Here is a 14470-nt window from a genome sequence, read left to right on the forward strand (position 1 = left end):
GACACGTTTGTCTTCGCAGTCGCCTCATGCAACAGCGTGGCCAAGCGTCAGAAGACATTGAACAGCGGTACCACCGGAACATTACAAGCATGAAAACATTCCAAGGATGGAAACACTTGTTTTCTCTTCACTTTTGTAATTCTTTCCCAGCCCAAACCAAGACGGCGAATCTCCCAAGGGACAAGGGCGAACAGCAGCTTACAATAGCAGACTGAAATATATCACAGGGCTTTTGCCAGTGACGCTGCTTAGACGCGATGAACTGTCTTACGCCTGGTGTCAACACCAAAATGAGTTCCACTCGTCAGGATGTTTCCTTCCACTCTTTCATGCCCTCATTTCTTTTGTCCATCCCCCCCTGAACGCAGGCCCATTCTCCTTTTTCTCCTGGGTTGCACAAGTGGTGCCCCATAGTGCTGCCTTGTTCCAGTATAACTCCCTGGCTCTTCACGATCCGTTATGCCAACGTCGTATTAACCTTAGAATATAACTTTCTTTTCTTTAAGTATATGTATTCACCCTGAGAGGGAGGGGTGTGGGAGGGGCAGAGAGAGAGGGAGAAAGAGAATCCAAAGCAGGCTCCAAGCTGTCAGTGCAGAGCCTGACACGGGACTAAATCCCACAAACCGTGGGATCTTGACTTGAGCTGGAATCCAGAGTCAGATGCTTCACCGACTGGGCCACCAGAACCCCCATGAATATAATTTTCAAAAACTATTTCACAGTCAGGGTCCAGACTCCCAGTGGGTATCTTGTTGCCTATGGTATCTGATACAGACTTCTGAGCCAGACATTCCAGACCATCCACAGGGCGGCCTCTCTTTATTTTTCCCTCACTGTTCCCTCGGTTCAGTCTGCCAGACGCGTCTCCTCATTAGCACCCTTGAATGTGCTCACCTTCAACTCTGTGTGCTCATGCGTGCCATCACATTGCCTGGAGAGCCCTGCTTCGTCCCCTGGTCTTCCTGTTTTTACGTATTCTGTTGAGATCCCAGGTGAGATTCTGCCTTCTCCAGGGTTTCACTTGGATCACCATCCTATCTCCTTCACCATTGGGCTACTTTCTGTGTTTGTTGTTCTCAGGTTCGTTTAGTCTCGGTAGCCCGTATATACACGAGATCCTACACCCTATGGTAGAATTCACCGCATTGTCTCTTTTCATCCATGAGCCCCGTACCCCAAACTCTGGTCTACAAGAAGTACCACACCTTTTCACTTTGTAGACCTCATCTTGAGATCCGACTATGATCCGACTATCTGCCCGTGCTGTTGGGCTTGTAGAAGAACAAGCCGACAAGCAAAACACAACCAGGAAGACACTGGATCCTCTGTTAATGCTCCAAGACAGGGTAGCCCTGAGAGCTTCTCATCTCTGTACTCGGTTTTAATGGTCCTCTGCTGTTCCCACGTCCTGCTGGGAGCCCAGGAATCTTCGTGAAGGCTGCTTATATTTCTGTCAATGTGCACAATGTAGCCGTCCCTCTTGGGGCTGGCAGACTTCCTAGCAGGCTGCTTAATGCAGGGCACAGCTCTGTGCTCTTGGGACGGGTCCCAGACCCCCGCCTCTTCCACATTTCCCCAAGCCCAGGGACCTGGGAGAGTTTAGGGGAACTTCTCCATTCCTCTGTCTTTGGGATGTGAATAGCCCATCTCTTTCCCCATGGTTTTAGGCTTTTATAAAACAAAGACACAAAAGCCCGTTTTTTCCAGTCTATTGTGGGCCCTTCCTGAATGAGTGGAGATCTGGTCTTATGCTGGAGTGGGGTGGGGTGGGAGAGCTTTACTGGGAAAAGAAGAAAAAAAGAAAGGAAGAAAAATACAGAGGAGAAGAAAATTAAGTGAATATTTAAAAAAAATATTAACCTCCAGGCCTTTCTTTGTTGTTTTCTATTATGCTTTCCACAACATTGGTGATAATGAAAAAGGAGCTTAATAAAAACTGCCTCATTTAACTCCTTGAGCTTATAATTTACATTTACAGTGAAAACAGTGTGTTTCTAGCATTAAGAAGCAAAGCAAACGATCATAGGAGGAAAAAAGACATAGGCAAACCAAGAAACCTGACTCTTAACTGTAGAGAACAAACCGATGGTTACGAGGGTGAAGCTGGGGGGGGGGGGTACGGACGAAATGGATGATGGAAATTCAGTAGTGCTCTTGCTGCGATGAGTCCTGAGTATTGAATGGCAGTGTTGAATCACTAAATTGTACACCTGAAACTAGTATCACACTGAGTGTTAACGAACTGGAATTTAAGTAAGAACTTAAAAACAATTGGCGCCTGGGTGGCTCAGTCCGTAAAGAATCCAACTCTTGATCTTGGCTCAGGTCATGATCTCGTAGTTCCTGAGCTCAAGCCCCGCATCAGGCTCTCTGCTGTCAGCGCAGAGCCTGCTTTGGATCCTCTGTCTTCCTCTCCCCCTCCCCCTCCCTCACGTGCTCTTTCTCTCTCATTCAAAAATAAAATAAACATTTAAAAAATTTTTGAAAAGTAAAGCTATCATCTTAAAAAAAAGAACTTAAAAATACTTAAAAAAAAAGAACTTTTAATAACATTCTTTTAGTGACTTTCACAGCTGAATTAGATTTGACTAACATCATTACGATTTAAGCACAAATGATGTCCTCTTCCAGATAGGTGGTTTTTCATCCTCATATAACATCCTTGTGTGTAGGAGTGAGGAAGAAAGGTAGAGTCTGTTTACAAAGAAGCAGCTTTGGCTCTCAATGACATCAGCAGGTAAGTAGGTGGCAGTGAAGTCTGTGCAGGTAACTGGCTGGAGAACTCCCTGTGTTTACCTCATTCCTTGGCATGATTCATTTGCAAACACTGTCCATTAGGCTCTGCCAGGTACATCCCTATGTGAACATCTTGCTTCATCCAGATGAGTCCTACGTACGTCCATTGGGTTTCAGTGCAGAGTCTCTCAGAGAATGCCCAGTATCGATAGTGAGGGATTTCTACCTATTTCCTTTAAAAAAAAAAAAAAAAATTTGGGAGAGCGCAAGTTGGGGAGGGGCAGAGGGAGGGGACAGAGGATCCGAAGCAGGCTCTGCCCTGATAGCAGTGAGCCCGATGTGGGGTTTGAACTCCTGAACCATTAGATCGTGACCTGATCTGAGCCGAAGTCAGACACTCCACCAACTGAGCCACCTAGCTAGGGGCCCCTCTCGGTGTCTCCTTAAAAAGTGACTAAAATGGCAAATGCTTCCAGCACTGGAGCCAGATCCCTAGCTTGTGTTGCACCAAGGGCACGGTGCTTAACCTCCGGTGCCTCTGTTTCCTTCTCTGAAACAAATATAATTGTACTGTAAGATTGTTATGGGGAGTAGGTGAATTAATACGCCCACTGCCCATGATACTTCTGGGCACACAGTAAGCCCAGTATAACATTAGCTTTTTTGGTTTTCGGGTCGATGTTCTCTCTTTGTTCTCTGTCATTCCCTTCCTGATCACACATCCTTAATCTCCCCAAAACACTGAAAACACCCTGCCTGAAATTCTTTACATTCTGTTCAACATAATTGGAACTGCGAGGGTATAGTATGATATATCATTTTAGGAAGCTTAGGCTCGGTCTCCTTAAAGCCATTACTTTGAAAGGGCAACTACTTTCTGATTTTTGTGTTCCATGTGGGTCTTTAGGCAACTGGGTTTGCAGTCAGTCTGTAGTTGTATCTGTTTAAGTGTGTCTGATGTAAAGAATCAAAAACCCAACAGAGGCTCCTGGGTGGCTCAGTCAGTTAAGTGTCCGACTTTGGCTCAGGTCATGATCTCACAGTTCGTGAGTTCTAGCCCCATGTCTGGGCTCTGTGCTGCCAGCTCAGAGCCTGGAGCCTGCTTCGGATCCCATGTCTCCCTCTCTCTCTCTGCCCCTGCCCTGCTTGTACTCTGTCTCTCTCTCTCCTTCAAAAAATAAATAAGCATTAAAAAAATTTTTAAAGAATAAAAAACCCAACAAAGACAGTCTTCAACATTAGAAGCACATAGATTACTGTGTCCAGCGGGTAGTTTACAGGTAGGACAGACCTCTGGATTACTTCAGGTCAGTAGTTCAACAATGTAATCAAGGTTTCTTTTCATTTTTCCTCTTTGCTCACCACAACAGCAGATTCACCCTTAGGCTGGTCTTACCTCACAGGGGTAATCTGGCTGCTAACAAATTCTCAGGCTGCTGGCTTTCACAGGTATCCTTGGAGAGATCCGAGAGGTGGCCATTCTCATAAGCTCTCTGAAAAGAGCAAAGATGGATCTTCCTTGGGAGTTACAGGAAAAGAATCGCCTCTAGTCTTACTGGCCCACAGTTGTCTATCCACTTGGTGGATGATCCACTTGAGCCGATCAATGTAGCCATGGGAGAAGAACGCGGAGATTAGCTGAAGCCTGAGCTCCATAGCATACCCTCAGTGGGCGCAGGGGACAGTCACCTCCCTGCAAGCACAAGATGCTGACGGAAGGTGTAGCTACCTGGAAATGAAACGAAATCAGGAGAGTTACCTGAAGAAGGGGAAATAGACGCTGGGGGGTGAGGGGAGGGGTGATTTCGATATCAAATATAGTAACTGTGCCACCTGACCGGAAGCTAGATTTTAGCTCGTCTAAAAGCATTCTTCTGCTCTCTGCTAAAAATATCACTTCAGTTCATCACACTCAAGAAAACCGTTTTTGTTTTTGTTCGCGTGTCTGTTTTGTTCCGTGTCAATAGCAAACACCACGATTCATACGTGTCTTGGCCTCATAATGTTGTAATTGGCTACAGTGGTCGAACTCTGCCCTCTGCTAATTCCTATTAGACATTACTATAAAGGGTTAAGTGCATACCAACTAAGGCCTTTTCATATGTTTTACCAGTAATTATTTATGGTGCCCTACTTTTCAAAAGAGAATTGTAGCGGTCTTGAGACTTTCCTAGTTTGGATGTGCATTTGGATACATTCACTTACAGTTCGTAACAAACCTGATGAACTAGCAGTGAGTGAGACACAAGCGTCGAGGGAGACAGATGCTTCAGCCCTCCGGCCTCACAGCTCCAGTGTGATAATCTGCTGTTCTCAACGTTTTTCCCGCTAAGTCACACATGAAAGAAGATGTGCACTCTGAGGACGGGCTCCCATGTGTGCTTCTCGGTGCATCCGTGTCTCCATGACCCGCTCCCTCCCCCTCCGCAAAAACTCATCAGGATGCAAGTGAGTGCAAGACATGTTTTTACAGGTACAAACTTGAATCTGCCCTAATTTATAAAAAGAGACGAGTTATTGTTAAACTTTCATTTTTGCCTTATTCAACTGAGGCTAGACCATGCTGCAGTAAGAAACAACTCTCAGGGGCATAAGGCAACATTTTGTTTCTTTCAGTACAGGGAGTCCCTCTGCCCATCACGGCCGCCCAGCGACCCTGCTGGCCAAGATGCTGTCTCCAAACAGCTCACGCAGTCTCGCAGAGCTGGGGTAACGAAGTCCCCATCACCAATCACAAGCTTGTTCTTCATGTTTTTGCTGTGGAATGACACACATCACTTTTGTTCCCATTTCATGACCAAGGTAAGTCACACAGGCCATGCTACGTGGGGACAGGGAAACGCTGTCTTATGATATGCTCAGAAAAGGGAAAATGGAACATTTGTGGAAGCTCAGATGACCGCTACAGATGTAAAAAGAGAAAAATTAGGGCACCTGGGTGGCTCAGTTGGTGAAGTGTCTGACTTTGGCTCAGGTCATGATTTTCTGGTTCATGAGTTTAAGCCCCACGTCGGGTTCTGTACTGATGGCTCAGAGCTTGGAGCCTGCTTCAGACTCTGTCTCCCTCTCTCTCTGCTCCTCCCCTACTCATGCTCTGTCTCTCTGTCTCTGTCTCTCTCTCTCTCTCTGTCAAAAATAAATAAAAACATGAAAAAAAATTAAAAAAAAAATTTTATGCTTCATGGCACCTGGGTGGCTCAGTCAGTTAAGTGACTGACTTCGGCTCAGGTCACGACCTCATGGTTCATGGGTTCGAGCCCTGCGTCGGGCTCTGTGCTGACTGCTCAGAGCCTGGAGCCTGCTTCAGATTCTGTCTCCCTCTCTCTCTACTCCTCCCCTACTCATGCTCTGTCACTCTCTCTCAAAAATAAATAAAAATTTTTAAAAAATACAAAGAGAAAAATTATTAAAAAGAAATGAGTTATGACATACCCCACTGCTCTGTTCATGAATTGTGCCTCCTGCTATCCAGTAAAAGCTCAGTTGGGCAGCCCCTCAGCTGAGGAGCATTCTTCTTGTCCTGTTGTCTCTAGCTTGCTACCTAGAAAGCAGTACTTCATGGATATTTTGCTGGCATTCACTTATTGCACATGCTGGTCTAGCGAAACTTAGAATTGTATGTCTTTACACATATGCACGAGCTTAATACAGAGATAAACACAGGGCTAGTCTGTCACATATGCTCAAAATCAAAAGATGAAAATAGTCCTTCAAGAAAACAGTGGTGAACTGGACTGAAACTCAGTTTAAATAGCTACCTAACATTAGACAGTGCAATCTCTATTCTATAAATACCCACATATGCATATTTATAATGCTTAGGAAAAAAACGGAAATAGATTCGCTAAAATACTAACAGTGATTCTATGTGGTTATAATCATGATTGGAATATTAATTTGTATTTTACTTTTCTTTGATCTGGATCTTCTCAATTCTCTATAATGTCTTAAAAAGAAATAAAACTGTTGTTTTTGTGATTAGGCGACACAAGTGAAGAACAACCAGAGGAGGCCAAATTCTAAGATGGCCCCAGGACCCTTGCCCCTCAAGGTGCATGTTTTGTACATTCTCTTCCTCTGAGTGTGACTGTCATGGACTGTCACTCCCTTATCATTGTGTTATGTTTGTGGCAAAAGACATTTTGGTGATATAATTAAGGTCCTATCAGTGGATTTTGAGCTAATCAGAAGGGAGATTATTGTGGGTGGACATGAGCTCATCAGGTGGGCCCTTACAAGATGGCTTCTTTTTGAAAGAACAGTCTGCTGCCATGGTGGGAGTGGAGGGGGCCATGTGGCAAGGACCGGAGGGTGGCTTCTGGGAGCTGAGAGCAGTCCCTGCCTGACAGCTTGCAAGAGAACAGGGACCTCAGCAACTCAGCTGCGAAGAAATGAATTCTACTCCCCGCCAGTGAGGGGTAGAGAGGGCTCTGCACCTCCAAGGAAATAGCAACCCCCTTCTACGCCCTGATTTCAGCCTGTTGAGGTCCTGAGCAGAGTTCCGAGCTAACCAGTGCCTGGACTCAGCCCCTGGGCATGGAGAGATAATGCATTTATGTTGTCTTAAGTCACAGAGTTTGTGATGCTTCATGACACCGTAATGAAACCTACACTGTCCTTTCAACAGCTGCCAAACGCTTCTACCATTCAGTAGATTTTATTTAAAATCAGGAAACAGTGAGGCTGAACGTACATTTTCTAAATTTTTTTTTTTTAATATTTATTTATTTTTGGGACAGAGAGAGACAGAGCATGAATGGGGGAGGGGCAGAGAGAGAGGGAGACACAGAATCGGAAGCAGGCTCCAGGCTCTGAGCCATCAACCCAGAGCCTGATGCGGGGCTCGAACTCACGGACCGCGAGATCGTGACCTGGCTGAAGTCGGACGCTTAACCGACTGCGCCACCCAGGCGCCCATGAACGCACATTTTCAAGAGAAGAAAGAGAGGCGCCTGGGTAGCGCAGTCGGTTGAGCGTCCAGCTTTGGCTCAGGTTGTGATCTTGCGGTTCGTGAGTTTGAGCCCAGCGTCAGGCTCTCTGCTGTCAGCACGGAGTCCGCTTTGGATCTTCTTCTCCCTCTCTCTCTCTGCCTCTCCTCTGCTTGTGCTCTCTCAGAAATAAACATTTTTTTAAAAAGAAGAAGGAGGAAGAGATTCTTCAAATAGAAATCAGCGTTGCAGTAGCTTTAATGAGAGGTTACTGGGAGAGGCACAGGAGGGGACCTGGGACAGTGCTGGAAATTGTCGGCATCTTGGTAAGCGTGCTTGATCTAGACGCTGGTATATACATATATTAAAACATATTGAGCAGGACCCTTTTTAAAAAAATTTTTTTTAAGTTTATTTATTCATTTTTAAGTAATCTCTACACCCAATATTGGGCTCAAACCCGTGAGCCTGAGATCAAGACTCATACACTCCTCTGAGCCAGCCAGGTGCCCCTGGTACTGTATACTTAAGATTTGTGTGTGTGTAACTTGTATCGCAACAAAAAAATAATGAAAATCCAGTGAGCTTAATATTCAGTCTTTACCATAACTCTGTAGGGTAAAATCTGTGCTTATTGGGCCTGGTAGGCCCTCAAAGAATAGTTTTGTGTGTGTGGTAAGATATACAGAACATAAAGTTTACCACTGTAATAATTTTAAGTGTACAATTCAGTGACATTAAGTACGTTCACACTGTTATGGAGAGCACCACTGTCCATCTCCAGGACTTTTTCATCATTCCAAACTGAAAAGAAATATGTTTTTTATTGAGATACCTGGCTCTATTTTCTTTCTGCCATGCATGACAAGCCAAGAAACGATGTAGGGTAGTTATCAAGGCACCCGCTAATAGTATGCTGAATTTATGTATGAGGTTGACATACGCTCTCATAGGCTTCCAAGTTTTAGTGAAGTAAATATTCTTTGAAGACGGCTGTTTATTTTACCCAATTTTATTTTATTTTTTATTTTTTAATGCTTCTTTGTTTTGGGAGAGAGAGCGTGCATGCACGAGCAGGAAAGGGGCAGAAAGGGAGAGAGAGAATCCCAAGCAGGCTCTGCACTGACAGTGGGACTCGATCCCATGAATCATGAGATCATGACCTGAGCCAAAGTCACACATTTAACCAACTGAGCCACCCCATTGCCCCTATTTTACCTAATTTTATAAACCAGGATTTTTATTAATCCCTTTCTAGTCCCCGCCCCCCCCCCATCGTTTCCTTGCCCAAACCACTTTCTCTATTGTAATAGTTACTTGTGGTTCTCAAAACCGAGACCTTTGACCCTTGTCCCTGTGCCTCACCTGAAATGCTGTCCCATCCTATGCCTGCCAGACTTCGTGAACTTACTCAGAAAATTGTTTTGGGCACAGAATGTGTGCTAGGTGCTGGGGATAGACTGGTGGATGTGACTTAATGGACTTAGTCCTGTCATCCTGGCCCTTGTCTTCTGATACCAGCTCTTTGTGAAACTCTCTTCTGCCTTCCTTCTGTATTCTTCTCACCCTGCACCATTGGCTGAGGCTCTTTTTAGAATTTATACACACACCCCCCTTCAGAAAAATCCCTCCGTGGATCACGTTTATTTATATCCCTGTCTCCTCTGTTTAACTGAAAGTTCCTTGAAAATTGGGCTCTTCCTTGTTCGCCTGTGTGTCCTGCATCCCTAACACATTGTCTCGCCTGGTTGACTCTCATTGAATACTCTCTAAATGACTGAGTTGGTGTGGGGTAGGGATGTTAAGGTTATAATGGCATTATAGACGCTTACCCAAAGATCACGGCACCTTCACATCTGTAAGCTACTACAAAGTTTAGTTAATAGTTAAATGGGTAGACAAAACGAGGAGGGCACATTTAAACTCTCCTTGCGATGGATTTATATTATTAATTAAACAGAGGTACGTAGGAACCTGTGCACGTGTACTTCTTCCTCTAGAAATCGGCTCCCTTTCTTATTAATTAAGCTGGAGATTGCACGGTATAAATCTCCCAATGGTTATTCCACTCATGTCATACATACTAATGAGGGCGAGTGTGGTGTTGGTGGTGGTGGTGGAAATCACTTATTCAGCTGTGGGAAAAATAACATCAGGGCTCAGACCCCCTGCTGACTTTGCACACAGTTTTTCAAAGCTTTAAATTGGCATGCTAATTAAGTGGCTGAGCGCATTAAATAAAGAACATGTCATAGCAAGGGTTAGAAGCGACTCCTTGTGTTTCTTCACTTAGCATCTCGTAGGTAAAGGTAGACAGTATAGACCCCTTCTCCACCTCTCTTTCCGTCAGACCAGACGTCGTCTGCCGTTTTCCAGGTTTCCATCACAATCATAGTTCAGAGGAGTGTTCAGAGTTCCCAGCAGCCCCAGGGAGACTAATTTTGATACAAAATGTCAGTTATGCTTGTTGCTTTCATACTGTGTGTATTTAACATTTAAAAACGTGGGTGATAATCTTCTTAGCTAAGAATGTCTGAAAACACCTACTCTTGACTCTTGAACAGGAGGGTTAGGGGCGCTGATCCCCACACAGTCAAAAATCCAGGTATAACCTTTGACTCCCCCAAACACTTAACTACCGCTGTTGACTAGAAGCCTTGCTGATAACATCGTCGATTAACACAGATATGTATGTTATACGGATTATATACTATATTCCTACAGTAAAGAAAGCTAAAGAAAACAAAATGTTATTTCAGAAAATCAGAATGAAGTGAAAATACATGTACTGTACTCTCCCGTATTTATTGAAGAAAATCCGCTTGTGAGGGGACGCGTGCAGCTCAAACCCGTGTTACTCAAGGGTCAATAGTATTCTGGAAAACAGATACGCAGATTTGATGATTGTGCCTACAACATTTACTCACTTCCAGAAAGAGAAGAAAGGTTAAGTCCCCAAGTCATTGTTTTATCTGGAGGAAATGATACAAGCTCTTCCTGGAAATGAAATATGGGTTATTTTCTACAAGCCCACATGCTTCGTCAGCTGTATTTGTATCCGGACTAAGGTTAAGGATGGCAGAACTGAAATATGGCAATGTTAATTTCACAGTCTATCCACCTGCTGTTTTTTTTTTTTTTTCTTTTCTGAATGTCAGTACGCATCTTTCTTTAAATCACAGGGAAAGCATGTATGTGAGTATGAATATGCAAAGATGACTTTTTTTTCTAAGTTTATTTATTTTGAGAGAGAGAGAGAGCAGGCTCGTGCAAGCAGAGGAGGGGCAGAGAGAGAGGGAGACAGAGAGAATCCCAAGCAGGCTCTGTACCGTCAGCATGGAGCTCAACACAGGGCTGGAACGCACAAACCGTGAGATCATGACCTGAGCCGAAGTCGGACGCTTAAGCGACTGAGCCACTCGGGTGCCCGTAAAGCTGACTTTTAAATTGTTTCATAAGGACGTTGAGATGAAACAATTCTTCCCACAGGAAAACGGGTGACTTGGTATTGCCATTTTCTTCCCTACCTTTCGCTTTTCCGAATGTTACGGGCATAAAAATGTAGAAACAACTCATGCTAAGCAACTGCCGGTGGATTGGTGAATTGATTGAATGTGTTTGTTTAGATTGTGGCTGGACCAAAACCTAGAACCTAGAGGTCCAGGCACGGGCAGCGTCTTGGCCAGTGTCACACAGCCGGCTCGCAACACGGCCAAGAGCGGACCCTCAGTGCCCACTGCCACCTGGATTATCATGCCACTGGAGATAAGAGACATAACCGCAAAAAGGAATTTCCCCCTCTCTTTTGTTTCCTTATTTTTTTTTTCACCCAAGTTTTCCTCCATCTGTATCTTGATATGGTATATATTAGCAGTAATAAAAGAACTCACTTTTGTTTTCATTTCTAATTTTTCTTGATGCATCCAATTCCCGCCCCCTCCCCCCGCCCCCGGCTAACGCTTTCCACCCCTGCTCCTCAATATTCTGTTCCTCAGGGAGCTGGATCTGTTTTTCATGTTTTCTTGGCTGAATCAAGACAGCAGGAAGAATTGAAATGCTGACTTTGTCTTTTTCCTTATGTTACCACAAAAGTAGAGGGAGATGGGGTGGTGGGGAGGGAAGTCTTAAATAACTGTAAGAGGGCGCCTGGGCGGCTCAGTCGGTTAAGTGTCCGACTTCAGCTCAGGCCATGATCCTGTGGTTTGTGAGTTTGAGCCCCAAATCAGGCTCAGGCTCTGCTGTGGTGGTGCGGAGCCTGCTTGGGGTTCTCTCTGTGCCTCATCTCTCTCTCTCTCTCTCTCTCTCTCTGCCGCTTCCCCACTTGTGTTCTCTCTCTCTCTCTCTCTCTCTCTGTCAAAATAAATAAATAAACTTAACCTAAGAAATTGCTCCTTTAAAAAAATTTTTTAATGTTTATTTATTATTTTGAGAGAGAGAGAGAGAGAGAGAGAGAGAGAGCATGCACTAGTGGGGGAGGGGCAGGGAGAGAGGGAGACACAGAATCTGAAGCAGCCCGAGCAGGCAGCACAGAGCTTGACAGCGGGCTCGAACCCATGGACCACAAGATCATAACCTGAGCCAAAATCAAACACTGAACTGACTGAGCCGCCCGGGCACCTTCTATAAGAGGGTCTTTCCGGCACACCAGTCACCTTGTGTTGCTGACTCACAGAGGGGATCCTGTTTTCTAATGACTGTATTGAATTGGATTCCATTTTCACCCAGTGACACCATTCTCGAAGCTGGCACCTCTGCTAGAGAAGAGAAAGGGGACGCGCCACACGGCGAGGGGATGTGATATATCCGCCACGTTCTTGGAAGGAGCGGAATGTACCGCACAAGGGCCGACTCCAGATCTGATCTGGGTAAGTCATGACCCCTTTGGGCCTTGTGGCCTCATCTACAAAATGGGGACAAAAACTCCTCCTTCTCCAGCGAGGCCGTGGCGGTTAACCAAAGCGCTTGGCACAAAGCCTGGCCTGCAGTCTGTTAGCGTTTTTGCCGAGGGGCGCCAACAGGCAAGGCACAGTTTCTTGGGAATATTCGCAGGTTCTCTCTGAACTTCTTAGTCATGAAATGGAGCTCTGTTTCACCAAGTTTTCTTTCTTGTGGCTTGAGGGAGGGGAACGTGTTCATGCCTCCGGGAGGGGTGAAGGAGGAAGATGGTAGGACCCACACAAGACATCGGGGGCTCAGCCGAGTGGCCGGAGTCCCAGCCATGCTCTAATCCTCGGGAAGAAGTGCGGTGCCAGGCTGGAAACTGAGGCAAGGGCCAGAGACCCGAGTGGAGCAGGGCTTCTTCCAGTAAATTCCACTGCCCGCTGGCTGGAGGTTCTGAGCTGACTCGTGCTAAGGATTGCTTCCCAGTGGCATCACCGACTCCTTCCAAACTGGCTTTGGTTCCAAGTTCTGATGGGGGCGGGGGGTGCCCTCTTGTCATCTCTGTCTGTGTAGCGACATAGGCCCCCACCCTTCACACGCATCCACTGCTTTCCTGGGTGTTCCTGGTGACCCCTCTGCTCTTACCCGACATTCTAGGCTCCTCCCTCTGGGTGCACGGAAGGTTTTCATGCTTTCTAGAACGCTATCTCCTTTCATCCCTACGCTGTCAACACTGGCGTTTGCAAAGCCACCTCTGTATATGCAGTGGAACAATGTCAGCACTGCCCGTTCCTGTTGAGACAGGAAACCCCACCTTGATACAGAGATTCAAGACGCGGGTGCAGGTCTACACGGATCCTCAACGACCTGGAATCTCTGGTCACCGAGTGATTTCATGGGATACGTCTGGAGGGCATTTCCACATCACCTCAGGCCCAGAGTTCCACCCCCAAACTTGGCCCTCCCGTCCTGGTCAACCCCCACACCGTGAGAGCCGCACGATCCTTCGGAGAAGTAGACGATGCCTCTTAGGTGGGCAGCTTCTTTCTGCGTGGACCCGACCCACGGGGCTTCATTGAACCTGCTCCCCTTCTCGTGCTCCTCCCAGTGTGACAAGGGGGAGAATGAGGCTCTCCATAATACGGCGTGAAAGCGCCGAGAGGAGGTGGAATCTAGGGTAAAAATTCATTTTTCTTGTTGCCATATTTCTTCTGCTTGTTAGACTTTCTTTGCACCCTCAAGCTCTTGTCAGCGACCCATTTGTGAATGGAGACGTTTCCGCTTTGAAGTCATAATTTATCCTTGCAAGAGCTGCTAAAAGAAGCACTTTTAAACTCAGATCTGAGCGTAGGCTGGGAATTATAAGTCACCTCCGAGCATTTGGGTAAATTGCAAAGAGTAGAGTCTTTTTACCTCAGGGAGTCAATTTTAACTTACTGCTTTTTTTCTCTGAAGATACTTCGCTCAAACATTTTCTCCCCCTTGCTTTCATTGCGAATCTTGACTCAGGCTGTACAAATTAGCCATTTGCGATTTATTTATGACGTTTAGTTTGCTGTAAGTTAACTGGTGACTACCTTAGCATTAACCATCTAGCTAAACAAGAGTTTTAAAAATTAGCCTATGGAAAGCCTAGGGAAACACTAAATTTTTCCAGTCTCCTCCAAGAAAATTACAGTTACCACCAGCCATCTCTCTAACATGGCGTCAGAGAGAGGATATAGCAGAGGCGGGCAAACCATGGACACTGGCATCCATATGCCTGGATTCGACTCATGCCTTTAACCACTAAGCTGGCTCTGTGACCTAGAGCAAGTTACTAAACCTCTCTGTGCCTTGGGTTCCTCACCTGTGAATGGAAAACAATGCCCGTATGCAAATAGTAGATGCATTAAACTATAACTCAAGGCAGAGTGGTGCTT

General features: G+C 45.6%; 1 long non-coding RNA gene across 1 annotated transcript in view; it reads left to right on the forward strand.

Annotated features, from left to right (window-relative positions):
- The first annotated feature begins 4926 nt into the window (after positions 1–4926).
- LOC123602142 overlaps positions 4927–14470 on the forward strand; it is a 31660-nt gene continuing 22116 nt past the window's right edge. Inside the window, exons 1-3 of the long non-coding RNA XR_006714384.1 lie at positions 4927–5212; positions 5356–5541; positions 12393–12532. This is a non-coding gene — a long non-coding RNA (uncharacterized LOC123602142). The remainder of the gene's footprint in view (positions 5213–5355; positions 5542–12392; positions 12533–14470) is intronic.

Source organism: Leopardus geoffroyi, chromosome A1 (genome assembly GCF_018350155.1).
Source record: "Leopardus geoffroyi isolate Oge1 chromosome A1, O.geoffroyi_Oge1_pat1.0, whole genome shotgun sequence".
Lineage (NCBI taxonomy): Eukaryota > Metazoa > Chordata > Mammalia > Carnivora > Felidae > Leopardus > Leopardus geoffroyi.